General features: G+C 38.6%; 1 protein-coding gene across 1 annotated transcript in view; it reads left to right on the top strand.

Moving 5' to 3' along the window:
• Positions 1 to 26,328, top strand: part of FHIT (fragile histidine triad diadenosine triphosphatase) — a 1,408,108-nt gene that overhangs the window by 1,257,536 nt on the left and 124,244 nt on the right. The window lies entirely within an intron of this gene.

Raw genomic sequence — 26,328 nt, 5'->3', positions numbered from 1 at the left:
AATTTAATATTGTCCCCATCTCTGTGCCTTGCGTCAGTGCTGTTGATTAGCTGTAATGTGGTATTTTGAGCACCATTGATATATTAATTATTTTTTGATAACTTCTTCATTGAAAGCCAAAAGCTTTGCCTAGGATTCTAATAAAAGCTTTCACATGAAAGAGAGGGATAATATTAAACAGGCACTGATAAACCCTGTGAAGAAAATTCATTACAATATCTTTGACAAAAGAAAAGAAGGAAACAAAGAACACTATGCATTTTCAGGCAGTGTGCATTGTCTCATTAAGATTTTACATTCATTATGCGCCATCACTGCAAATTATTCTTTATATATGTGCCTATGAACACATGAAGAATTAGTGTATTCTTAATGAGCACCAAAGAATGTATGTATTAAAAACCCCTTAACCCTATGTAAAAGAGAAACCATTTATTAGCAATTATGTCTTGGTATTAGAAAACATTTTTCTTTGGAAGCATTCAAAGCACATTTTCACCTCTTCTCTTACTTGACCTTTCTGCGTTGCTTTGAGGGAGAGTGGGGCTGAGGCTGCCGTCTCTGTAATATAGGTGAATGGGGTTTCCTAGAGAAGGTAGATGACTTGCTCATCTTGCCCAACGAGTCAGAGACTCCTTGGTATAATTGGAGGATGTGGCTTCATGCAATCTGAAATAGTTGTCCTACTGTCCTGTGTTCTAGAATTATCACCACTAGAGATTCATGAATAGTCCTTTTAGTAATCCAGTTAAGAAGGCAAATCCATGGGAAGAGGCCCATATTATTCTAAGAACCTTTGAAACACCTGGGGTTGGAGGGCTGCCCAGGCAGTGTGTACTGGGAAGGCTGGGTTGACTGTTGATTCCTGGTATCCAGTCCCATTCTGATTGGCAATTGTTCATGCCTTGATAAATATTTTTTAATATGATCCCAAGCAGTAGGGACAAAGTAAGACAATGGGTACCCATAGGAGTAGGATGGGAAACACAAAGACAACCCTTTCAAAAGGTCGTACTGGGCAGGCCAAGTCACTGCTGGCATGAGGACTAGGACTCAGTCCCACCCCTGTTACAGTAGCCCAGATCCCTGGGAGGAAATAAATGAATATGTATAATATCTTTTTCTAATGTGGAGCTGTTGTTTAAAAAAAAAAAGTCTTGATCTTCCCCCCACCCCCCAGATTTTTGCTGCACAATGAGTGGAGTATATAACATTACATAATATATATCCCTTATTATAATGTTAGAAATAAAATGAATATGATACTTATTATTATATGGTTCACTTGCATCATTTCTTTGCCTTCAATGGGGCCCTTTTAACCATATTGTCATTTTTAAAAGGAATTTTCTGAGCTTCAGTTCCACAGGCAGTATAGACATACTTTTCTTCTTATTAGAGAAAGTCCACATTCTTTTTAAAAAGGTGGCTTTTCATATACATTGTATATGGTCATTTAAAAATGACAATTTTATTGGTTAACCTGGAATACATAGTTACTTGGCTAAGCTACATATCTGAGTGAAGTGAATTTACAAATCTGAATTACTGGGTCTGAATTTATTGAAAAGCAACTTGTTAAAGAAAAACAGACTCCTTTATATCTTCTTACAGATTGCACTGATGGCAACAGAACCCTCGAAATCCTCAGGGAACAAATTGGAGATTAAAGTTAGAAAGCACACCCGGCTCCTTTTCCAAGCTCTGAGCAGACCCAAGAAGAAAGACTGAATTTAATCAAAAAAGATTTTATTGATGAAGGTATCTCTCCTTCAGGCTAAACTTTGGCCCCTGCATGCTAATAAAGCCATCTCATTTCTCAGAAGTAGCCTTCTGCATAAAATCTGGGCAGAGACCATGGACAAGAATACATCTTGGGCAGAGGGACTTGAAGATGATCAATCAGAAGTTGGCAAGGTCTCCTATGTCCCTTACTGAGTTACGGAGCTTGCCTATGTCTGTACTGGCTGATTTTTCATTCTTAGGAAGTCACCTGAATGTCTTTGGAGTCTTGGGAGAGTGCAGGTTTGTGACTGGACCTGACTGTATCCCTGGCTTGTGCTGGCTGAGCCCTCAACAATTGCTCTCTGCTCTGTTACTGCCATGGGATCTGTGCACGTGGCAATTTTACTGCCGATATGAAGATGAGCAATCTGGAGGCTGGAGGTTTTATGACTGCTAATTAGTACCCTGTTTGTGCCCTTTTCATCTGTTATTATAATAGGATGGCATGACACACAAACTTCTTTTCTTGGCTTTCTGGCTGCTGCAGCCAGAGGGGGCTGTATTTTGTACTTTCTTGTTATCTATGTGCTTGAAGAATATTAATAAAGATGAGTTTAAAAGGGCATGCTGTGTTCTGAAACTTTCTAGTGCTCAACTTAAATCTATAATTCAGTTCCTGTGCTTCTCACAGCTGTTTCGGAAGCTCTTGTCCTAAAGATGATGCTCAGACTCCAGTGAATGAAAAAGCTTCCTCAGCTACTGTTCTTACTTCTGGGCGATCAGTAGGTGATGAGGGTGTCTCTAAGGCTGTGGGACTCAGTGAAGTAGCAAGTGAATAGGCTGGGATTCATATTCATTTGGGGATCTCCTTGATTGCTTAGCAGTTTCTTTTGATCCTATGCTGTCCCTTCCCCTTCTCTGGGTCCCTCCCCTTTAGCCAGACAGAAGTGATTTCCTGAGTAGGCACTGGCCTCTCTGAGATCCACTGGGAGGTAAATTCTATAAGGTCAGGGGCCACATCTTTCTCTTGTCTGGAAACCCTGCAATCTAATTTCTGCCAAGTAGTTGATGTTCCATTAATGAAATTCAGTGCTCAGCTATTTTCTGGCAAATAGTCCATGCTCAAGAAATGTGTATTTCCTTAGTGAAGGAAACTCACTTTCCTGATTATAAACTAGGAATTCAGATGCTGCTTCTACAATGCTGTGGGAGAATTAGTTAATGCCATAATCCTCGCAAAGTGCCTGGTAAATAGTTGGTTTTCAGTTAGTGGACATGAAGCTCCCTCTTTCCCCTGAGCCCTGTGATCTGAGATGCTTAAGTGAAAAGTGGCTCAGGCTATAAGGATGAGTGAGAGGAAGCTAGGGCAGGTAAGCTGGAGTGGGGATGGCTCCCCCCACTCCCCGCATTGACCATTTTGAGGAAGGGTGGATCCCCAGACTGCCATATACAGTAGGAGTGTAAAGTTCCTTGCTTCTGTTGCTGTCTTCTTGTGATAGAAAATGTTTGTGTAACCAAGAGCAGTAGGAAGGCACTGTGGTGCTCTGACATTCGAAGGGAAGAAAAAAAACTGCCTTTGAACCTCCAGTCGGAGTTAGACCCGTAGAGTAGTTTCCCTCACATCTCTTTTTTGCTTTGATCCTACAACCCTCCTGTCCTTGCAAGTATAATATAAATGCCTGGCATGGTCTTCTCTTAGGGTCGGAGTTCTGAAAATTTCAAAGAAAACTAGCAAACTAGTTTTTGGCCAAGACCAGCTCTTCTGCTGGTTTTACTAGTTCTGAGTGTGTGTGAGTTCCCATAAGCTGCTGCAGGGGAACCTAGCATGTGCTTGGATTTCCCAGTGAAAAGTTGATTTCTTTCAGAAAATGAGAGTAGGGCTCATGTCCTTCATATATGACTTGAGGCCTCCATGGGGAAAGTCAAAGTAAAAAGCCCACCTGTTAGTGATACCCCAGGTGAATGGACTTTAGGAACTGCAGGGTGGGGCGGGGTGGGGTGGAGGGGGGAAACCATATTCAAGTAGCAAAGACTGGTTTGGAAGATGCAGTTAGGATGTCAAGCTGGATCTCTGAGAATATATGACCAGGCAGAACACTGTACTAAGCCAAAATCCAACAGGCTGCAGCTGCTGGTGTGCTCCTGCTATTACAGATATAGAAGAAACTTCAAGCAAATCAAATCAGAGAGGTCAATAGTTTAACAGAAAACATATAGCACCGAGTAGCGTGTGCTTGATATTCTTTCCTAGAAGCTCTTTGTGACTCTGTTCCTGAAGGCATTTTTCTTCCTGAATCCACAATGTCTTTCAAACACACTTGAACAGAGGGGACATACGTCAGTCTCCCTGTGCCCATTGGTGCCTAGTGTTTCTTAGGCAGTGTTTATGCAGTTGAAGCTGAGCTTGAGTTCTGATGAAGCTGTGGCCTCTACCAGGTGTCCAGTGTTGATCCTGTTTCCCCTTGTGCATGTTGACAGCAAATGTATCTTGAGTACTTTTCAATGACCCAAAGGACCAGTTGGTGAGCCTTCTTTTAGGACATGAGAGTGAAATAGAAAGAAGCATTTCAAAATATCTTCAATTGGAAACATTTAAAAAATGAACAAATCTGTTTTGATACTTCATTTTTGTTTTTCTTGATTTTTTTTTGGTATTTTTTTTTTAGTTTCCTGGATTGTAAAACTGCAGGGAATAGTTGACTTAAGGTCTCTTCTGTCCTTGAAGTTAAATCAGTTACAGTTCTAATGACCTTTCAGTTTTATACTTTTTGATTACACCCTCTAGCTACTTCTTAATAGTCCACTGTCAACTGAGGAGGCATTGACTTCTCTCATTCTTCCCTCCTTAAAGGTGAATTTACCTACCATCCCTTAGTAGGACTCATTTATCCATTCTCAAAATAAGAGAAAGACACTTCATATCTGTCACCATCTTGGCTTGGTCCCTTGCTATTTGGGGAAGGAGGTATTATAGCTGGCATAACAGCCAAATATAGGTAACTTTGGAATATAAAATAACTTCACTGAACCTTAATAATGACCCAATACACCATCTAGCCTCTAGTTTCCCACAATAATGAAATTGTTCCTAGGAAAGTTGAATGGTCATCTTTTGCTGTGTATATTTATTGTTGTATTTATAGCCAGTGTTGTGCTAGTAAGTGGTTAAGAACCAGCTCTTAAGGGGAAAAATATGTATGTCAACATCTATATCTACATACATGCATACAAATTTGTCATAAATTTTACTGATATAAAGTGTGTAAAGTACACAATTTGATTTTCACAGATAGCTTCTGTTGATGTTAGCTGAATTTTTGTATTTGTAGTTGACCTGTAGTTCCAATTCAGCCATGATTTGAGAAATTTAGGTAAGGAATGATGCATGCTTAATATTTGACTCAGCAAAGTTGCTAACATGAGTGACAAACACAGGTGCCTCGGGCATCAATGTTAGCGGATATTTTCTTTACATTAACACCTAAAACAAAAGTAAAACAGTGAATAATATAAATGACTTTTTGCTAAGTGAGGTAATAGGTTTATAATATTGGAAGAATATATTCTCAATTTTTTGTGCTATTCACAGTGTGACAGGTAAAGACACTTCACACTTTTAGGTTTAACCTGCATTGTTAATATTTTATTCATCACTTCCTCAAACTAGATAACCAACAAAACAATATATTAGTAGTGTTTGCCTTCTGTTGTATAAATACTGCCACCATGGCTGATTTTAGTATTATGCTATCTTATAGTATATCCACTCTACAACTATGCTAGACATAAATAGCCTAAGAGCATACAATGGTAAAACATAGTGAAATAAGTAGGAAGTGAAGAGCTTTAAATAATCGTCTTTGCTATATATATATTTTTAAAATTACAAACTTAAATTTTAAATGCCTTTTAAAACAATCAGCTTGCAAAATTTCTGGAAATTTCACAAACAACACTTATGGACGAGTATAAACCAGCTCCAGCATACCACCATGTCCCACTTACAGGGATCCCAAAATAAGCAAGAGACCCAGGAAGTTTGGAAAGAATAGAGTTTTGCTGATCTAGTAGAAATGCTCCCAAGAAAATAATTTCCTCTAAATGCTGTATCATCCTCCTCCTCTCAACAGCACAGTCATGGCCAAAGTCAATTTAGTTTTGCCTTTTATGATCCTAGCAAATTCCAGCTTGGCTTAGACTTGTTTGCTGTGCCTGGGACTGGGCCTGTTTCTTCAGTGAGAAAGGACAACCAGGACTTGAGCAGGTGAGGAGAGCCAAAGCTCCAAGAGGACACACGTTTCTACTGTAGCGACAGCATTTGCCTCCTTCTTCACAGAGGATTTTTGTTTTCTAGACATTCCTCCAATAATCCCTCTGCATCTTCACCCATTCTCCTTGACAGTCTTCCACATAGACAATTTACTTTGCAGTAAGATGAAAGTTACCTCTATGATTGAAATAGCATAATTAGAAGGAAACTAAATTACATTGTCAAGCTTGGATTTCTCCAACAAATACCACCTGAAAAACTTGTCAAAACCCAATTATTGCCTGCTCTGCTTATTAGTGAAAACAATGTGCTGTCATAATTCCTCCTCCTAATAATTTGTTTTCTGTACTTTAATGTTGTAAATACTTTTTTTATCTACCCAATTGAAGATGTGAGTGAGGATATTTCAATAGTATGATTCTCAAAAATTATTTTACAAAATATGATAACTATATACCTCCAAAAACATTAAGGTTTGCTTGTGTTTTCAATGTTTTACCTTCCATACCTAAATGTATTTTTATACTGAATGCAGTAATTTTAAACAACTCATATTTTAATCATGTCTATACCTGAGAGTATGCAATGATTAATTTGAATAGTAGGCAAGATAAACCCCTCATGTTTGAGACGGGTTGAAATGAAAAAATATTATTTTAGTGAAATAGAAAGAGGGAAATAAAAGTTTTTCATGCAATTCACTTCACAGCACCTGACATTTTTTTTCTTATAGTCAATATTGTTATAATTTAGTAACTGAAAGTTTGACTCATATAATTTGTTGTGAAAAAAGCTGACATAGTATTGTCTTCTCAGAAATTACACAGTGACAGGTTTGTCTTCATTATATGTTAATCAAAGCAAATATCTATAGCTTTAGTTGTAACCAAGCAAAGGTTTTTTTAAATTCTAATATTCTATCTATATATTTTAGTTCCTCTTCTTTTAAAACTTACTATTTTACTTATTTTTATTTGAAGAAGAAATGACTATATACAAATAAAATAAGGGACTGCATGGTTCACAGAGTGAGTTTAGGGGGTTCTTCAATTCCTGGAAATTATGTGTGAACATCTCTGTGTATGTGTGTTGGCCTGAGGGATCCATAGTTTTAATCATAATCTGGCAAGGGAGTTAAGATGCTCAAAAGCTTAAAAATCACTGCCTTATAGGGATGGTGGGACCACATTTCTTCTCATTCTCCCTACCTCTCTGAAATGAATTTTACTAATGACTTATTGCCCATATCTCCTTCTTTTATGTCTCTTAAAAGATATTTTTTATCCCAAATTCTAATCAGTGGAAGGATAAATAACCAAATATGTGAAAATAAAAAATATTCAAAACTGGGCCAATGTAGCAGAAATAATACACATGGCCAATAGTTTGTAGTGGGTTGGAACCTGGCATCTTTAAAAGAAGGTATCTCTTTTGCCAGGAGGCCTTACTATCATTGCATCCCTGCTACATGGTGCATTGGAAGCATTTGACTGCATGATTATGGAGTGAATGAAGAGATTATTCGTTGAGAGGTGGGAGCCAAAAGTGCAGTGTCACTACCATGACAAATATTTGTGCTAAATATGTTTGCTGTTTTTAGGGAATAGACCCATGAATCCCTTTTTTTTCTTTTTTACTTGTAAGTGCTGTTGAGTTGCCTGGATGAACAATGGCACTTCTGTTCTAGGTGTTTTCAAAACGGAAGCGACTGATTGTACCACTGGCACTTCTTAAAGGGACTTAAAGACCAGTACTCATTCTTTCTAGTTAGTCTGAGAATATGGAACTAGAAAGAACACAGTACTGTTTTGGCTAATGGCAAAAATAAAGACTGATAATGAAGAAGATTTCTCATTAATTTAACATCAATTATTATGAGTTAATTCATTTAAGTCTGTTATAATTACCTCTGTTCTTGCAGTTATAACAACAACAGTAGCTGCTGATTTTTGATGGCTTCCTATGTGCCTCTTACTATGGAAAACTCTTTACATGGCTGATCTCATTTAGCCTTCGCAGCACTGTGATTAGCAAGAATTATTATTGTCCTCATTTTAACCCCCATTTTACAGATGAAGAGTGTGTGGCACATAGAAATTGAGTACTTTCACAGAGTTACATGTCTTCTAAGTTTTGGCATCAAGATTCAAAGCCAGGCAGTTCAATATCCCAGAGCCCAAGATGGGGGCTGGGGATTAACACCACCCATATGGCAGCCAAGCTTAGATATGGCCTAGGGAGGGAAGGAGCTTGTAGTTAGGAAGGGAGGGCGCTTGAAGTATTCTAGAGACAGCAGAAGCCAGAGTAGCGAAGAGTAGTGAACAAAGAGTAGAGTTAGACTAACAGTGGTCATAAGAGAGGGTCTTGCTCTTAAAATCTAAAAGGCAGCTCTTTGGCAGTTTGAAGCCATCTGTCTTTGTCCGTGTAACCTGATGTCATGATTGACTTGCAGGACTGCATTCTCGTGTTTGATTTTCCATTTCCTCTTATGTCTACAGGGACTTCACCTTCTGTTGTCTGTTGGTTCTGTTGGCAGGGCACGTGGCCCTAGCACTAGGGGGATGAAAATGGTTTCATTAGTTAAACCACTGACTTAAGGCTCATAAATAATGTGGCCTAAAGAGACTTAAAGAACATAAAAGTGGACAGTCCATTAAACCAAGAACGGAGCCATTTTTCATTAGTAACACATGAGGAACCGCCCATTATTCGGGTGTTTCTGAACCCAACAATATTATGATTATTTCATTCCTACCTGTAATTAATATAATGATTGTATCTGGATTATGTTATTGACTTTATTTTTCATTCATTTGACCTTACAGAATGTTAACTCTTTTGTGTTTTGTTTGTTGTTGTGCTTTTTCAAACAGTTCAATTTTGACATAGCATATATCACATGGTTAAGATTTCCTATCTTTGCTTCATCTACCCCATTATGTCAAATGACCCTTGATGAGGGCTTTCTTTAGATCATTATCAATTGTTTTCTACCTTGCAGAGAGTGTTGTTAAGATGAATCTATCATATCCCAGAGATCCTATATGGCTTGTTATTTCTGGGTGATTTATTGCCCTCGCCATGGAAATGCTGTTAGTGAACATTGGGGAAGCAGTGCTGTATTGAGAAATATCAATGTATCCTCATGTTCTGGCTTTCAGTGACAGTCAGAGATCCATCTCACTGACAGTTACCTTGTTAACATTTTGATCAGATGGCAAATTTGTCATTTTTCATGGTAACAAGTATAAGTTTACACAAGATCCACAGATAGATGGGAAAGATAAAACAGGCCCCTCTTGGGTTTTCTGTGTGATGTAATCAGTAATCTTTAGGGAAAATGAAATAATTACTCTGAAAACCTCAGACACTAGAAAATGTGTTTACTGTAGAAAGCTCAAATTTTTCTTCATTTGGATGGAATGTACTATGTTTGTGTGTATGTGTGTGTACGTGTGTATGTGTGTGTGCTTTGCCTTTGCTGGTAGTTTGATTAACACACCGAGCCTCTGTGAAATCATTACAGAAGGACTTACCATCAGAATAGTTTGGTTTAATCACAATATAAATTGTGAGCAAGATGGTGCTAGAACTGCCTGCAGAGTTCTCAGCTTAGTGTGTTAGCAGCTGGGGCGGGGTTGGGTTTTTCCTCCTTCTCTACTTTAAACTTGCTCAGACACCCCCTCACTTGTTAGCATCAATGTCAAATAATGTATGTTCTTCCCAAACCCCTGACAGAAACTATGGGGACTTCCATCTTGATTCTTCCCATGTGTGTGATCACACCGTTGATGTTGTCTTTGTATTGTTATTCTCCTATTTTCTCCCAGCTGTATTCCTGAAGCTGTGAAATCTTTAAGCTCTCAGCACTTTTGAAAGCTCTGAGCTCTATCTGCTGCTTAGGGGATAATGTGTTTGAGAAAGAATTCACTTTTCTGAGCAGAATTTTATTACCCTATGAGAGTCAGAAATGGGCTTCCAAACTTCCTGTGCAAATGATAGTTCTTGGTACAGCGAACAGTTGTCAGTTAGGGCTCCTAAGAATCTCTGACAAACCAATATTACTGAAACTCAGGTAAGACTAGCTGAAGTCCACCTGGGAAGCTACTTGAAGCAGGTGACAGGAATCTGGATGTTGAATGTGAGTTTCTCCTTTGAACTGTCAGACAACTCATATACATGTGCCTGGAAGTCCCAAAGTACAGTCAGTTTTAAATGCTTCTGTTAGGTAGCCTCGCTTTTAGGAAAATTATATTATGTTTTTTAGCTGTAGTGGAATACAACCACACAGAGGAAAATATGCCAAGTATAATCAATCATTCTGTTTTTTATAGGCTTTTCAAAAAGGAAGAAAATGCTCATAGTAACATTTTTATGAGTCGAGTTTTCCAATAATTGTGCAACTATTACCCTAAATATAGCTTATTTCTCATTACTTTTGCCTATATGCACACTTCCAATAAAGAATTTAAAGTAAGTGGAAATCCATGTTTTAGATCATCCTGCCTTACTGTTTAACCCTCTGTTCAGGTCTCAGTGAGGGTTTTTGCATTCGCAGTCTCATCTGACTCACCATGCATAGTTAACAAACCCATCTGGGAGGCAGGGGGATTGCAAGAGGAAGACGTGGCTTCCTTTCCATTTGCCTGAATATACTCATTTAAATTGGTCATTCTGATGACTACTGTCCTTATAGCAAATATACAGAGAGATATAGAAAGTCACATAGGATTCTCATCTCATTTTTTTGAGAGGAGGTCCTGTGATATTCTTTAGAGCCTATATTATCTAAATTCTTTCAAATTTTCCATTTTTCAGACTTTACCTTTTCCATTGCTAGCTTATGATCATGGCCCAACCCTACTCTGCATGTCTAAATGATGTCAATGTCCTAAGTGAATTCCCTATCCCTCATATTTCAGAAGATTTATAGGGCCTGTTAACATGTCCCACAAGCTCATCCCTGATGTCACTTGTCACTTCATTCTATGACTCACTGCTCTGGGCCTCCCTGCTCATCACCTCTTGCTGTTTATAACCACATCTTCATGTTCCTGAGCCTCTTCCCCAAATCATTTTGTACCCCTGTGGCATCAGCCTCTCTTCATTCTCCAAAGGCACAGACAACACTAGACTCTCACGTCTCACAAGTTGTCTTTTTCTGCTCATGACTCAAGGAATGAATGAAAAAATTACAATTCTGAATAAATTAAGTATTTTTGACTGTACATTATAGAATTCCTGATTCAGAAATACAGACATTAAGAAGGTCAAATTTGGGTGTTCCAAGGTTGGTTATCTTTTTAGCACAAACATCATCATCAAGAATATAAATTCTTCCCTTCTTTCTAGTCCTCTTTGGGTTGACTTCTTTCTCAAGGCTAGTGACCTTCATTTGTCACAAAATGCCTGCAGTAGTGTAGCCATTCCATCCAGACCTGCTAACAACTGAGGAAGAACGGTGCCAATCTGTTCCTGTGTGTCTCTTCTTGATAGACAGGATCTTTTTACAGGTATCTCCTGTGTCCAATGAGGTATGTCAATGGCCAGAATTGTATCATCTGCTTATTCCCATGAATGGTTTAGACCACTTCAGTTAAGGGCTGGATTAGCTTCCCATGAAGAAGGTAAACAAATGGGAAAGGGTATATATCTTAACAAAATTGAAGTTTGTTTAGCAAGATAAAAAGAGGAAATTAAGAAGGGGGAGACAATTAATAATGTCTGCTACTAATGCAGAAAAGTAAAGCTTACAGTGTAATTTCAGATATTGCTGCTCCTGACCCTTAATGAAATGGGGCTCCCCTGCTAGTTAGCTCCTCCTTCATCGTTTCAGGGGCCCATTTACTCCAAAGACAGGAATACCCTCTAAGTCTCTTCACTCTTGAAGTCTGTTTTTATGTCCCAGGATGACTGACAGTAGAACACTTACTTCCTTAGAGGGAAGCATCATTCCTCCATCCATAGCACAGCAGGGTCTGCTGCTCCCTCACTCCCATTCTGCCCTGGTGGTGAAAACATGCAAACAAATGCTTATCTCAGGTCTCAGCTATTCAGTTGGAAATAACAGTGCCTATTAGACCTCAAAAATCCATAATAGATGATCTTGAGCCTGATGTAATGCACACTGCCATTTAGGAAAAAAATCTCTTGGAGATCAGTTTCTTGTTTAGATATCCATTTTATATACTTGCATAATTTTCATTTTTTTTTTTACAATTTGTGATAAAATTTGCCATCTTAACTGTTTTTAAGTGTGCATTTCAATTGCATAAAGTACATTCACACTATTGTGCAATGATCACCACTGTCCATGTACAGAACTCTTTTCAGCTTGTAAAATTGAAACTCGGTACCCACTGAACAATAACTCTTCATGTCCTCTCGCCCCAGCTCCTGGCAACCACCATTCTGTTCTTTTGTCTCTCTGAGTTTGACTGTTCTACATACCTCATATTAATGAAATTATATAGTATTTGTCTTTTTGTGACTGGCTATTTTCATTTAGGGTAACGTCCTCAAGTTTTATTCATGTTGTATTATGTGTCAGAATTTCCTGTTATGGCTGGAGAGTATTCCATTGGATGTACATATCACATTTTGTGTATGTAGGCTTCTGCCAATGGACACTGAGTTATTTTCACCTCTTGGTTTTTGCAAATAATGCCACTGTAGTCATGAGTGTAAAAATATTTGTTTTTAATTTCTGATTTCAATTCTTTTGCATATATAACCAGAAGTTGAATTGCTGGATCATATGGTACCTCTATTTTTAAGTTTTGAGAGGTAACCACACTGTATTCCATAGAAAATGCATTATTTTACTTTCCCACCAACAGTGCACCAGGGTTTCAGTTTCTTCACATGCTTGCCGATATTTGCTATTTTCTGTTTGTCTTTTCTTTTTATTTCTTTTCTAAAAAACACTTTTTTAATTACAGTTGACATTCAATATTATTTGGTATTTAGCCCTGGATGGTATGCCTCAGTTGGTTGGAGCACTGTCCCATAACCTGAAGGTTGTGGACTCAATTTCTTATCAGGGCACATACACCTAGGTTGCAGGTTCAATCCCCAGTTTGGGGCATTTGATTCCTGCTCCAGGCATGTGTAGGAGGAAATCAATCAATGTTTCTCTCTCTTTCTTCCTCTCTCTCTCTCTAAAAAACAAAAAAAGCAATGAAAAAATGTCCTAAGTTGAGGATAAAATTTTGAAAAATATATTATTTGGTATTAGTGCCTGGTGTACAGCATAGTGGTTAAACAATCATATACTTTACAAAGTGTTCCCCCTAAAAGTATACTCACTAATATTGTAATAATTGTGTATGGTTTGTTTTGATGATAGCCATCCTACCAGGTGTGAAGTGGTATCTCGCTCTGGTTTGGTTTGCCATTTCTCTATTGACTAGTGATGTTGAGCATCTCTTCATGTCCAATTTCTATTTTTAAACAAATTTCTTAATATCATAGTCTGAAGCATCCGTGTTTAGAATACTTTGCTGACTGAGGACTCCCTAATTTTGCTAGGGAGTGTGTGGTTTATCTTTACATGACCAGAAAAGGCTTTCCAAAATAATCCTTTTCAGATCAAGGATATATCTGCCCCAAGGTCAAATCCAGATTCCTTTCTAGAACAGATATAGTACATAAAATCCCTTCTGCTTCTGAAACAAAATCTTTTTTTCAAACTTCATCAATTTTGCAATCCAGACTTCATCTCCAGAAAAAATGCTGGAGTGGTAAGAATAACAATTTGTCCATAACACACTAGGCCACACAGTTCACATAGCTTACACACCACACAGGTTAATGAGCAGCTGCAAAGAACAGTCAATGCTGTGGAGAAGGTTCCAAGCCTAATGCACACACACATCAATGATCTGGTCAAGAGGACCTGAGAGTATTTGTACTTTTTTTTTTGCCTTTGTTTGGTAGCTTCTTTTTTCTCACGTGGTCTGCTGTATCAGCACTCACATTCCATGCCTGCAGTATGGGTCCTTCTGAGTCAGAGAGCCTTTTAAAATAGTGCTGGCTATTGACAATTTCATGGAAAGCCAAAGGCACTTCACTCAGTCATTCCTTTATTACCTGAGGAATGATTAAGTGTGTGAGCTAACTGAAATTACAACTACCAGGGCCCCACCTGGTAGACCTATTTGTGTTTGAATGACTATCTTTTTTTTTTTGTTTCTGTTCCTCTACACTGGGATCAAGAACCTCTGCAATTTGGAATCTAGACAGCTCTTGAACTAAAGTCATTTTTCACAGAGCCGAATTGTTTTTGATCCTATAGGAATATATGCTTGGGAAAACTTCTGCTATCTTAGGAAATGATGAGACCTGTGGTGGACATATGGATGTTATACAGAGCTTTACGACAGTGATCCATGGATGCCTTTGAGTCCATATCATGACCATCTTTCTAGAAAATAGTGCTTCCAAAACTAGTCCCCCTTCTATGTCAACTTTGATTAGGTCCCTGATCATTTGAAGTTAACCCATGAAGAACTGTCTAAATCACATTTTTTGGTGGCAAAGATAGGTCAATTTTTCTTCCCTAAAAATTGAGAATGAGCAAAACCATCTGGATGTTCTTACTATCACAGAGATATAAGTAGTTATTTTAAAGGCTCCCCTTCACTGCACAGGAGGGTTTAAATATTGCAGAACATTTTCCCTATTCCCTGGGCAAAGATAATAGACCCAGAAAGAGCCCAGCATGAGACAAGTGTCTGGATGACTCCAGTGAGATGCCTCAGCCAACACTTCCTCTCACCTTCCCAAATGATGATGAAAAGTAAGCAGAGCAATGTCTTCCCTGGGAGATGGAACTCTCAGAAAGTGAACAGTGAGAAGTAGTTAAGGAGAAGCAGCTGACATTTCTGGCAGCTGCCTCAGAGGTCAACAAGAATGTAGATTGCTTTCCCAGAGGCCTTGGTGATGATGACAGAAGAAAGGAAACATCCTAAATCATAGTCTGAATTATTGTTCCCTGGAAACAAGTGTGCCGCACCTTCAGACTTGGTTATCAGTGTTAGAGTGAAGCACTACTCTCCTCAGGACCTGAAATTAATGAGAAGGAATAAACCAGTGCTCTCCTGTCTCCAGAGGGGACTAGAAAGATACAACTGGTATAGACCAGGCCAGTAAAGGTTTTCCAGGAAAATAGTCACGGGAAAAAGAAAGCACTTGCCCAAATAGGAGATGCTTCTCAAACTTTTGCTTTTCCATTTTATTTTGTTTTTTTAACCTGGCTTCTTTGGTTTTGACTTGGAAAAATGAGGCCTGTCTAATGGGTTTTGAAGAGTGATTTAAGGCATTGATTAGCAGCCAATAAACAGAATGTAGTGCTAGAAAGAAGGCAGCCTGATTAAGATTTTTGACCTCCCTCCTGTCTTCCCCAAACCCACTCTCACCCAGGCCCCGATACTGAATGCTTCTATCTGTGAGGGAATGTGCAGGGAGTAACTGGATTAGTCTGGATCACTGGACCAGCAGCATTATCACCTGGGAACTTGTTAGAAATGCAAATTATCAGGCCTGGGCCTGCCCCTGACCTGATGAAATCTGGGAGGGGCTTTGCAGTCCAATGCTCAACAAGCCCTCCAGCAGATTCAGATGCACAGTCACACTTGAGAACTACTGTAATAGTCAAAGTTATTGAGCCATTTTGAACTTTTTAACCAGGTGCATCAGCATCTCTCATGAGTAGATGATGAGCTTTTGCATTAATGTTTGGGATAAAATTTTTTCTCAGCTGGAAGAGAAGTTGGACTAATGAACTTGAGTGCCTTGTACTTCATTTTAAGGCATTTAGGGTTAGCATGACATAAAATGGTATCTGTGGGATATACACCTTTTGGAGAAAAGCTGTAAACACTTATGTGACTCCTCTTTGAGAGCTGGGGAAAGTTTATGACCTTCATTTTTCCTTGCTGAAAGGTTGTGCCAGTTTTACACCCCAGGACTGCATGCATGAAGGGAGAGGAGAGAATCATATTGTTAAAAGAGATCTTTTCACCACAAAAATGTGTTCCTTGGAGGCCTAGGGCTTTAGACTAATCTGTTGCTTCATTTCCATATTTGCATGAGAACAGAGCAAGGTCAATGTCGAAGACAGAATTAGAAAGATAATGCAATCTCTTTCAAATTGGGACATATTTGAAAGTGATGGGCAGTGCTAATATTAATTTCCCTGTGACAAAAGGTACAAACTGGGCCTCACCCTAAAACGGTGATTCTCAAGGGTAATATTGTCATCTCCACCTCCCTCATCCCTTACTCCCCTTCTACGCCCTACCTCCCAGGGATATTTGACAGTGCCTGGAGGCAAATGCGGTTGCCATAACTGAGGCGGTGAGGTGTGCTGCAAGCATCAAGTGGGTAAAGACTAGGGATGCTGCTCAACATCCTACAATGAATAGGACAGCACCCTTCACCCCCATTCCTCAACAAAGAATTATCTGGAACCTGGCCTAGAGTTGAGTCAGCCCTGTAATTATGTTATTGTCAATATAATTCTTTAACACCAAGGCATTCTTAGGTAATTTAAATGGGTTAGTCTTGCTATATTTCAATTTTTATTTCAGCTCTCTCAAAGGCTTGTCTTATCATCATCAATTTAACATCATCTCCTCTGCCTCCCAAAAGGGGGAAAAAAAAAAGGGCATACATTCAAACCTCTTCAAAATTGAGCTGAAACAACCCTTCTTTATGTTATTCTTTTTATCCCCCTAAGAACTATTTCATTGTGTTTTACTTAACTCCATCAGAGAATGACAATGGATATTTAAAACATATTTTGAACAACTGTTATGCTTATAACCCTGAGCATTTAGCTTACCAGTGTCTTCAGAAGTATGGTAAGTTTCCTTCTGTATACATTCAATAGCATCATCCAATATGGATGAAGGTAGATGTGATGGAAAAAACCTTCCATCAGAGAATATATGCTTTTGTTTGCTAAGAAGTTCACATTATAGTTAGAGCTTTCCTGAAGATACAAACATACATTTTAAAAACTAATGCTGACTTAGGTTAAAAAAATATTTTATGGTTAATATTTCAAAGATGATTTCAATACCTGTGATTTTGGAAACTTCTTTTCATGGTCTTTTATTTTTTTTTATTCCCTGCTAATATTCTCCAAGACCAAAATGAGCTGAAACATGTTACCATTTATTGGGTCGAACATGAGCTTGAAGCCAAAGTTGCAGGTTTGCTCTGTCATGTCGACGTAAGAAACATCCAAACCTGTAGAGAATCTTTATGAATTTACTTGAGTCAAACTGATGACAATTGCTGGGAAGCAAAATCTCAATGGATTGAGAAAATGCTCCTGAGAATGGCAGTTTTGCACATTATTTTATATAATAGAATCCAAGGAGGAGGCAAAAGAAGGCTTACATGAAATCCACTGGTGATAGATTGTGAGGAGGGATGGAGGGGGAAACAAAGTGGGGGGGATCTCTAGGACTGGATAAAAAGTAAAAGGAATAGACACATATTTCTTTTACATTGATGGGTATAGGAGAGTTAACAATTAACATGATAATAATAAAAATAAAACATTTTCTGTCTTCTACTCTGGTGCAATGATTGTGCCCTGAGGTGTCTGGCAAAAAGGAAATTACCTTGACATTCCAAAGCTATGTTATCTTAGTTGCAAAAAGACAACAGACAGATTCAGTTAAGGTAAAGACTGACCTTTGTCAGGGAAGATATGGGCACTATTCGCTATGTCTCGTTTTTAGTTAAAAGTTTTAATTTCAGACCATCCTACACGGTTGCTTTAGGTCTCTGAGTTTGTCAAACCCACCATGTAGGACTCCTCTGAGTTTGTCAGGTTTAGGATGTGGCCCTTTTTTATCCACCGTCATCTCCAAGGGCTGGACCCTGGCCAGGCAGGAGGACCTGGGCTCTCCAGTAGTTCTTACTTCTCTGCTCCCAACCTTAACCTAAGTCTGATATCGTTTGAGGGTGGCAGAGAAGCATGGCTTCCTGCCCTAGAGCTATGGCTCCTGGTAGAAAGGCAGAGGATGAATGGCTATGTTCTGAAGCTCTGTGGGAGTTTGAATTATATTTTATAAACGAAGAGGAAGAACACACACTCTTCATTTCTCCCAAATGAAAAGACTTGCGAACGTTACTGGGGATATGCCTAGTTCCTGAAAGCTATTAAAAGTTCTGCTAACTGAAGTAAAGAAACCCAGAAGATGTCCTAAATGAGAAAAAAATAAAATCTCTTTCTTCTTCATTTCAATGAATCCTTATTTCCCATTAATGGGGGGAAACATTGCGCTTTATGTTCTTGAGTCACAGTGAGGATCATGGTCCTTTGCAAAGCTAGTTTGAAAAGAAATGAGCCTAGGATACCAATGGTAAAATAAAGTTCACCTAGAAAAATTGATAGAGATAAACTAGGTGCACAGCGAGTTGAAAACTGAAAGAGTTGGCATGGCCTTTGTGGCTCAGAAAAGTCTTTTTATTGAAGTGGATTTTTAGATCAACCTTGTGAATGGGAAGAATTTTGATGAGGTGAAGAAACTGGCTGGGAGGGGGAGGATGAAGCTGGGAAATTAAAAAAAGGAAACAATATAAAATATAATTAAAGGTACAGAAACAATTATTTAAATGGTGGGTGGATTATGAGAAAGAATTCCACTTGCACTAAAGCAGTGTTTCTCAATGGGATGATTTTGTCCATCAGGGGATATACATTTTCAATGTCTGGAGACATTTTTGGTTGTCACTTCTGGATAATAATGCTCCTGGCATCTAGTGGGTAGAGCCGAGGGATGTTGCTACATATCCTACAATGCACAAGACAGCTACACACAAAGAAAGAATTACCTGACCCAAAATGTCAAATGTGCCAGAGTAGGAAACCTTTGGCTACAGGCTGGGTAGGAGTGTAGGTTATCAGGGTGAAATAATTAGAATGGGGCCACTGAAGACCAGTGAGCAGGGAAGTGTTTTGTTAGAAGGTCCTTTGTTCTCTACCTTATCTGCACTACCCAACACAATGTTAGGACTATAGGAAATGATCTGGAAATATGTCATCTATCTGTCTGTGCCTACCCATCCATAAAATATTAACTGAATACCTACCATGTGCCAAAGTGCACATTTAACAGGCAAAGTGTTGACTGTTAAATGTGAAGGTGGGTTTTATGGGAGTTAACTGGGCACAGGATTAAGGGATGGAGTAGAATGTGTGGTTACTAGAGATGAGGAAACAAGTACAATACCTAGAAGAAAGGAAGAGTGCTTGAAAAGGGATAAACTCAAAGAGGAAGGAAAAGGAGGTAATTTTGTTAAAAATGCAAGTTTAATCCAGCCATAGGATTTGACACTTAGTCCACGGTATAAAGGAGATGAAGATTTCCACGGCTACTTCTCGATTTTGAGTCTCGATAACTGAGAGACTGGTGGTGTCAGAACAAGATTTCCTCTGATAGGGAAACTGGTGCGTTCAGCTTTGTACTGGCTGAGTTCAATGTACAAGCTGGGGCCATCAACAGGCAGGTGAAAATGTGGGTCTGGAGTCTCAAGCAGAATTCACTTCTACTTCTGAACTAGGGCTCTGAAGGTTGTATCATCATCACAGTAGCTTAGCTATGGGTTTTATGATAAGCCCAGAACCTGTGTTCTTGAGAAATATTTTGAGAAACACCTGGAATTCTGCAGGAACTTTTTTCTTTTCTTTTTCTTTCTTTCTTTCTTTCTTTCTTTCTTTCTTTCTTTCTTTCTTTCTTTCTTTCTTTTTTTTTTTTTTCCTATTTATCCATTCTAGATAGAACTCTCTCTGTACGACCTAGGGGAAAACTTCCCATAAAGCCCTAAAGTTCTTCTGTTAATAATAGACATTATTCTTCCCAGAAAGGGCCATTCCTTTGGAATTTCAAATATGCATTTTTGCAGTGAATTTTCTCCCTCACTGACATTACCTATTTCTCATTCTCAAATAATCAAGGGGTACATGGTATGTTTCAAGTAATAGTGGCTCTGTCTTTGAGTCATCAGGAAAAACAGCCAAGCTCCACAGCTGTCTCCATGTGTGGTTGATGCTCTTTAAAGTTTTTTGTTTCTTCCTGTGATTGCCTGAGCCCAAGTCACCTTTTATCTGCTAATTATGAGGTTGTAGTTGAGTATTATGGCTTCCAAAATGAAACAGAAGCCCTGGCTGGTGTGGCTAAGTGGATTTAGCACTGGCCTGTGGACCCAAGGGTCGCGGGTTCCATTCCCAATCAGGGCACATCCCTGGGTTGTGGGCCAGGTCTCCAGTAGGGGCACATAAGAGCCACCCACACATTGATGTTTATCTCCCTCTCTTTCTCCCTCCCTTCCCCTTTCTAAAAAAAAAAAAAAAAAATGTAGCTGAAGATCCTAACTTCCTTCTCCATGGCTGTTTTCCTGTCCCCGGCTGAGCATTTGGGAGAGGCCCAGGAAAGGCTCTGCCTTGATGAAAATGATGAGGGGAAGTATGTAAATGATTGCTTAAATGACTACTTCCCGCTCAGCACCATTTATGTAATTGACTAATATAATTGCAGGGTTTAATCTGAGATAAATCTAATCTTAGGAAACTACGTATGTATCACCTTTGCTTTGCCTCTAATACTGTGCTTATTTCACTAATTTATCACTGCAGTTTCAATGTGCATTGTCTGTGTGAAACGTCACAAACGACTATTCTTTTCTTAGACTCACAAAGGAAACACACTCTGCCCTCCAAATGCCATCTAATTACTGTTTTGTTAGATTTCTTCTTTCAGGTATGAGTCCTTGGAGAAACAGATCTGTGTCACATGGTAAAGCAATTGGAGAGTGAAATCAGACTACCTAGACTGGAATCTATCCACAGGTATACAGTGTATCTAGTCTGACCTGGCATACATTGGTAATCTATCAGCTGCTATTTACCACTGAGTCCAGACAAGGCTTCCAAGTACCCTTCCAGCCGTCATTATCAGTCATTTGGACACATGAGATAAAATATTTGTGTCATCTCTGCTAGGCTTTAAAACTTACTAGGTAACATTAGGTTTGTTACCCAAATACTCTAAGTTTCAGTTTCCTCTTCTGTTAAACAGGGAGGTGGTATGGAGCTCCTTCACAGGGTTGTATTGGGACTACTTTAGTCAACATATGAAAAAAGCATCTTGAAAATTATCAAGATATCCCAGAAACATTTGTTATTATTTGTACTATATGCAGCAAAATATAGGTGGGTCTCTACAAGATTAGAAAATACTTTCAATGTCAGTCCTTTCTGGTGCTGCCCCTAAATGGCCTCAGAAACAGTCACTCTGGTGGCTGCAACGGTAACTTCCTGAGCAAAGCACATACTTCCTTGTCACTATGTGCATTGGACTTGCCACTTTTGGGTCTAAAATTATGGAGCAGGCCTCTCAAAATGTCATTGGAGGATCAATGCCAGGTATGAAGAAATGGGTCATAACAGTCTGGGATGAGAAACTGTAGCAATTTTAAATCATCAAGACATCCAAGTGCATAATCAGTGGACTTGTTTTGTTGAACAAGGTCAAGACGACTTTGAGTGGGCCCAACTTGTGTAATGAATCACATGTGGTGTCAACTATTAACAGACACTTATGCTAGGGCTGAGTATCAGTCTGCCACGAATAGACATTATATACATGGTGGGGCAAAAGTAGGCTTACGGTTGTTCATATGAAGTAATATGATAATAAGTCGTACAAGAATAAGTTCTGTGTTTCAGGTACTCACTACTGTAAACCTACTCTTACCCGACCCTGTACATATACACACACAGGTTCCTCACTAGAAATTGTTTGAGAAACACTGAAATCGAGGAGCCATGTGTGCATGTGTGTAACTGTTTCTAGCAAAAACAGGGTAAATTAATGGCCTATCAATTAATACCTAGAGCTTTTGAAATCTGGGTTCTTCTCATACTAGATGCTAGGCCCCCCAATTCTGGCTTTTTAACACATGAGTGGAACTTTAACATGAAGGTAGAAAGAGTTCAGTCATTCACACCTTGCAGCTTCATCCTTCCTTGTTAATATGACTGTTTACTTGAACAAATCCACTGTTCTTCTATGACATATGAGAAGGCCAGGCACATTACTTTGAATGTGAGTGGAGGGGGCAATACCCAGCACCATAAAGAACCACCAGCTTCAGGAAGAATGAAAACAGTTCTTGCCCTTACAAGATGATTTTCCAGTATCTTTTTTTTTAACCTTCATTACCAGGAGATGGCTTGTAGCTAGAGTGTTCATTAAGACTAGTTTGAGCAAAACAAAACAAAATGATAGTAAAATATTCAAATATGAGAATATCAGAGCTCCTTTAGCAATTATTAGGTAACTAGGTCTGGTGATTAATTCGTCTGAGCCTCAATTGCCTCACCTACAAGATAGGAATGGGAATCCTTATCTTCCAAGTGTGAAGTAAGGACTTACTGAGGTCATGCGTGAGTTGTGCCCATCAAAATACCTGGGGGAGGCTAAGTGCTCGATACACAGGAAGTAGGAACAGAGTGTAGAGTTAGGAGCAGGGTTTGACAGTAAATAGAGGGAAATTTGATTCCAGACTGTGCCCTTCTCAGCTGCTTGACCTTGAGCAAGCCTTTGAGCTCTGTAGAGCTGAGTTTCCACAACTGTCCAGTGGAGAAGATGATAATTGTTGGCATGAGTATTTATGATAAACAGAGTCAGAACTCAATTTAAGTAATAGTTAAAAAATGGCAGTTATGATTATGATTAATTTTACTCTTGACAAAGACTCCAAATGCCCAGATTTAGGTGACTAGGAAAAATAAAACTAACAAATAAAAACTCCCTGGGATTATAGTAGGCAACTTTCGTCTGGTAACTTTAGATAAAATGGTGAAATGGTAAAAAAAAAAAAAAAAGAGTGTGCTTTAAGGAAGGATGAAATGATGACCAGAACATGAAAATGCAGGTATTCCGCATTGAACACAACTTGATAACGGGTCCTTTTTCTCTTTAATGGGGTGTGTAAGTCAGAAGTTTATCAACTACTGAATCATTAAGGTTGTATTGAATAGTTATAGAATTTGGACAGAATAGGAAGAGTAACCTGAGTTGTCCTTATGCATTCCTCACTCTGCTTGGCTCATCTGGTAGAAGAAGCTGCATCTGGTAGAAGGAGCTGAACTATTTGAATTTGTTGATTTGAGAAAATCCTTTTACTCCTCATTTTGGAATCAAAGACCATTATAAAAGAGGACCCAGACTTTCATTTTATAATAAAAGTGCTTGAAATGGTAGCGGGCACCTATTGTTTCTATCTTCCACGTTTAACTTTCAACACTTTCTGATAATAGTGCCCCATTTTCACTGAATAACCATTTTCTCCCACATTTCATATGAGTTTGCATCATCTGCCAGTCACAGTATCCTCTTCCCAAACTATAGGATGGGGATGTGACCAGGAATATCTACTCATGGTTTACTATCTCTTGGTCACAATGATTGATCTAAGCAATGAGCATGTGATCCAAACAGAGCCAATCAGACTCTTTTCTTGGAATTTTATATATTTGAATAGTAAGAAAGAGAATGTTTCTTCTCTTTTTCCTCCTTTTCTTTCTCTAAGTTGGATTCACTGAGCTGGTATAATTTAAGCCTAGAAATGGCTAAAGCCATCTACTTCCTCCTCCAGGCTCTGCCACCCCCAGATGGTCACTAAATTAGCCTGACATCCACAGAAAAGCAGAAGAGATGGAGAACATGAGGGACATTATTTTCAGTTTCTGAATGCCATGGAGTTTGGGAACAGAACTTGCAACTAATGGGTTGGTTTTGAGGCAAAAATATTGGTTTGGGGGTTCTGAGTTGCTATAAGAAAAAGGCACAGTGAACCATGTAGTACTTGGGGCTTAAGCTGATATGTAGGAAAACAGTATTGATAGCAGGATGATATAATTCAGGTCTTCATGTCTGCTTTCTGTATCAAGGGATCCATGAGCTAATTGTCTTCTCACAATAAATCAGCAAGGAGCAATACCTTGTATTAAACATTTCCCATTATAATTTTGAAGCACATACACAGGCAGTCACACGGAGAAAACAATATTTTGTGTGTGGAAATGGCACAATACTAATCTTTTTCCTTCACACTGATTATACTGTGAGTAAGCAATGGAAGAACATTAATCTCTCTACTTAGAATACAGAAAACATGTTTATAGAGGGGATCAGTGTTTAGTGTGCTGCGATGCAGACAGAGAAGGGGTTATTTGATGAACGTATTGATTCTTTGGCAAGATTATTTTTTCAAATATTGAAATCAGCTCTTCTGATAGGGCCATGTTCTGTCTTAATGATGGTAAATGCAATGAAAAAAGATGTTATTTTTTAAATGTTTCTGAAGCAATTTATTCAGTGGGCCTAAAAAGGCATTCACTGAGTAAGACATGGGTTTTAGTCTCAAAACTGTCACCAGCTCTTTGCATGACCTTGGTCCTTACCTGTTCTTGGATTCAGTTTTTTCACTGTAATTAGACATTATTGAAACAAACACATTTTAAGCTGCCAGCAACCTTGCATTTTTAACACAAATGCATTTATCTTAAGACTTGAGATGGTGAGATATGGGGAAGGTGGAGGTATGTGGAGGATTTTGTTCACAGATTATGGGTGAAACTCTCAGAGGACTAGGTAGTGTATAATACGGTAAGTGTGTACTGAATTTTGGACTAATTTTGAATTTACACAATAGATTTTCTTTAGCTGAAGTATACCAAGAAGGTGAAACTAATAGATTTTCCTCTGGTTTGAGATAGATGGATTGAAGTAATCATGCAAAAAATAAAGGGGAAGTTACGAAAAGGTAATCACAAAATAAAACAAATTGCATAGAAGCAAGTGAAGTCACCATTTAAGTGATATACTCAGGATCAGAAAGAGAAAATTCTTTTCACTTCTGAGTGTATGAGCAAAGAGAAAACTAAAAAGTGGGGCAGTTTTTGTCTTGATATTTCATTTATAATTATGTGTTTTGCAATAAATTCCTTTTGTAGTAATGTTAATTACTGAAGCTGAATGTGGTCATTACTTATGTTTTAATCTTGTAGTGTTTCAGTAACTTCTTAGAAATCACCCTTTTTAGATTCAAGTAGAAAGTATGTCCAGATTTTAACATGGGAAGGGCAAATTCCATAGCAAACAAAGAGAAGGTGGGTAATCTTTATAAACTGCCATTAATGGCTCATTCTCTTATTAGATTGAAAGTGGTTCTGCTGATTGTTAAGATAATTAGAGCCATCAGATTTTACTATACATTGCTCTGATGGTATAATTTGTAGAGTCTTTTAACTAATTAGATGCTATTTATATGGAATGGTTGTGAATGGGGAAAAAAATGTAGTTCCCACACTGATGAAGTACACAAACCTAGTATTTGTTATAGAAAGCAAAAAAAAAAAAAAAAAAAAAAAGTTATTTTGCTTATGGTTACCTGCAAGTGAATGAAGAAAATAAGTAATCTAGACACAAAAGGAGTCTAGGAAGTGGAAATGTGAAACCCAAGATGATCTGTCAAATCAGGAAGCAAGAACGGTATAGAGAGAAAGGCAATGGTGAAACATCCTGGTCTCAGTCCAGAGATGCTTGGTAAATCACTTAGCCAGCAGCTAAGTGGATGTGCAATTACTCTATTCTTTCTGAGTGTTATAGCCCCTCCTCCTCCTCTAGATACAACATGCTTGACCTTCCCCCTCTCACACTGTGGTTAGTGATTTCAGATCATCAAGACCTATCAGATTTACCTATAAAAATATCCCAAATCCAAATAATCTGTACCATCTTTGTTACCCCATCTCTCTCCTAGGCCCTCAGTTTCTCATGCCTAAATCATTTTAACAGTCTTCTTTTGCTCCTCCAGCTTATATTCTTACCCTCAAGAGCCTATTCTCATGTGGCACAGTCTTTTAAAGTAGATCTTGTCATGCCCCTTTTATTATCCTTCCATGCCCCTGACAATAACACATGCAGTCCTTGTCTGAGTATACGATCTGTCCCCCTCATCTTTTTAATACCATTTTTTCTCACCAAACTACAGTCACTGTCTTCTTTCTGTTCTTCGAAACACAGAGTTTGTTCCTCCCATTGGGTTTTTGTCCTGGCTGTTTCCTCTGCCTGGAATGTTTCTCCTCTGGACCTCACATAGTAGAATGTTTCCACTTATTCCTGTCTCAGCTCAGGTTCCACCCCCTCACCCAGGTTTGCCCTGTCCAGCATATGGAATTAGCCCTTATTTTAGGTACTCCCTATCCCATAATCATGCTTGCTTCTCTGTATACCATCTATCAT

Source organism: Pteronotus mesoamericanus, unplaced genomic scaffold, assembly GCF_021234165.1.
Source record: "Pteronotus mesoamericanus isolate MK-2021 breed Mesoamerican mustached bat unplaced genomic scaffold, CSHL_Meso_final scaffold_54, whole genome shotgun sequence".
Taxonomy (NCBI): domain Eukaryota; kingdom Metazoa; phylum Chordata; class Mammalia; order Chiroptera; family Mormoopidae; genus Pteronotus; species Pteronotus mesoamericanus.
Note: the sequence above shows the minus strand (reverse complement) of the source record. Positions and strands in the feature narration are given on the sequence as shown.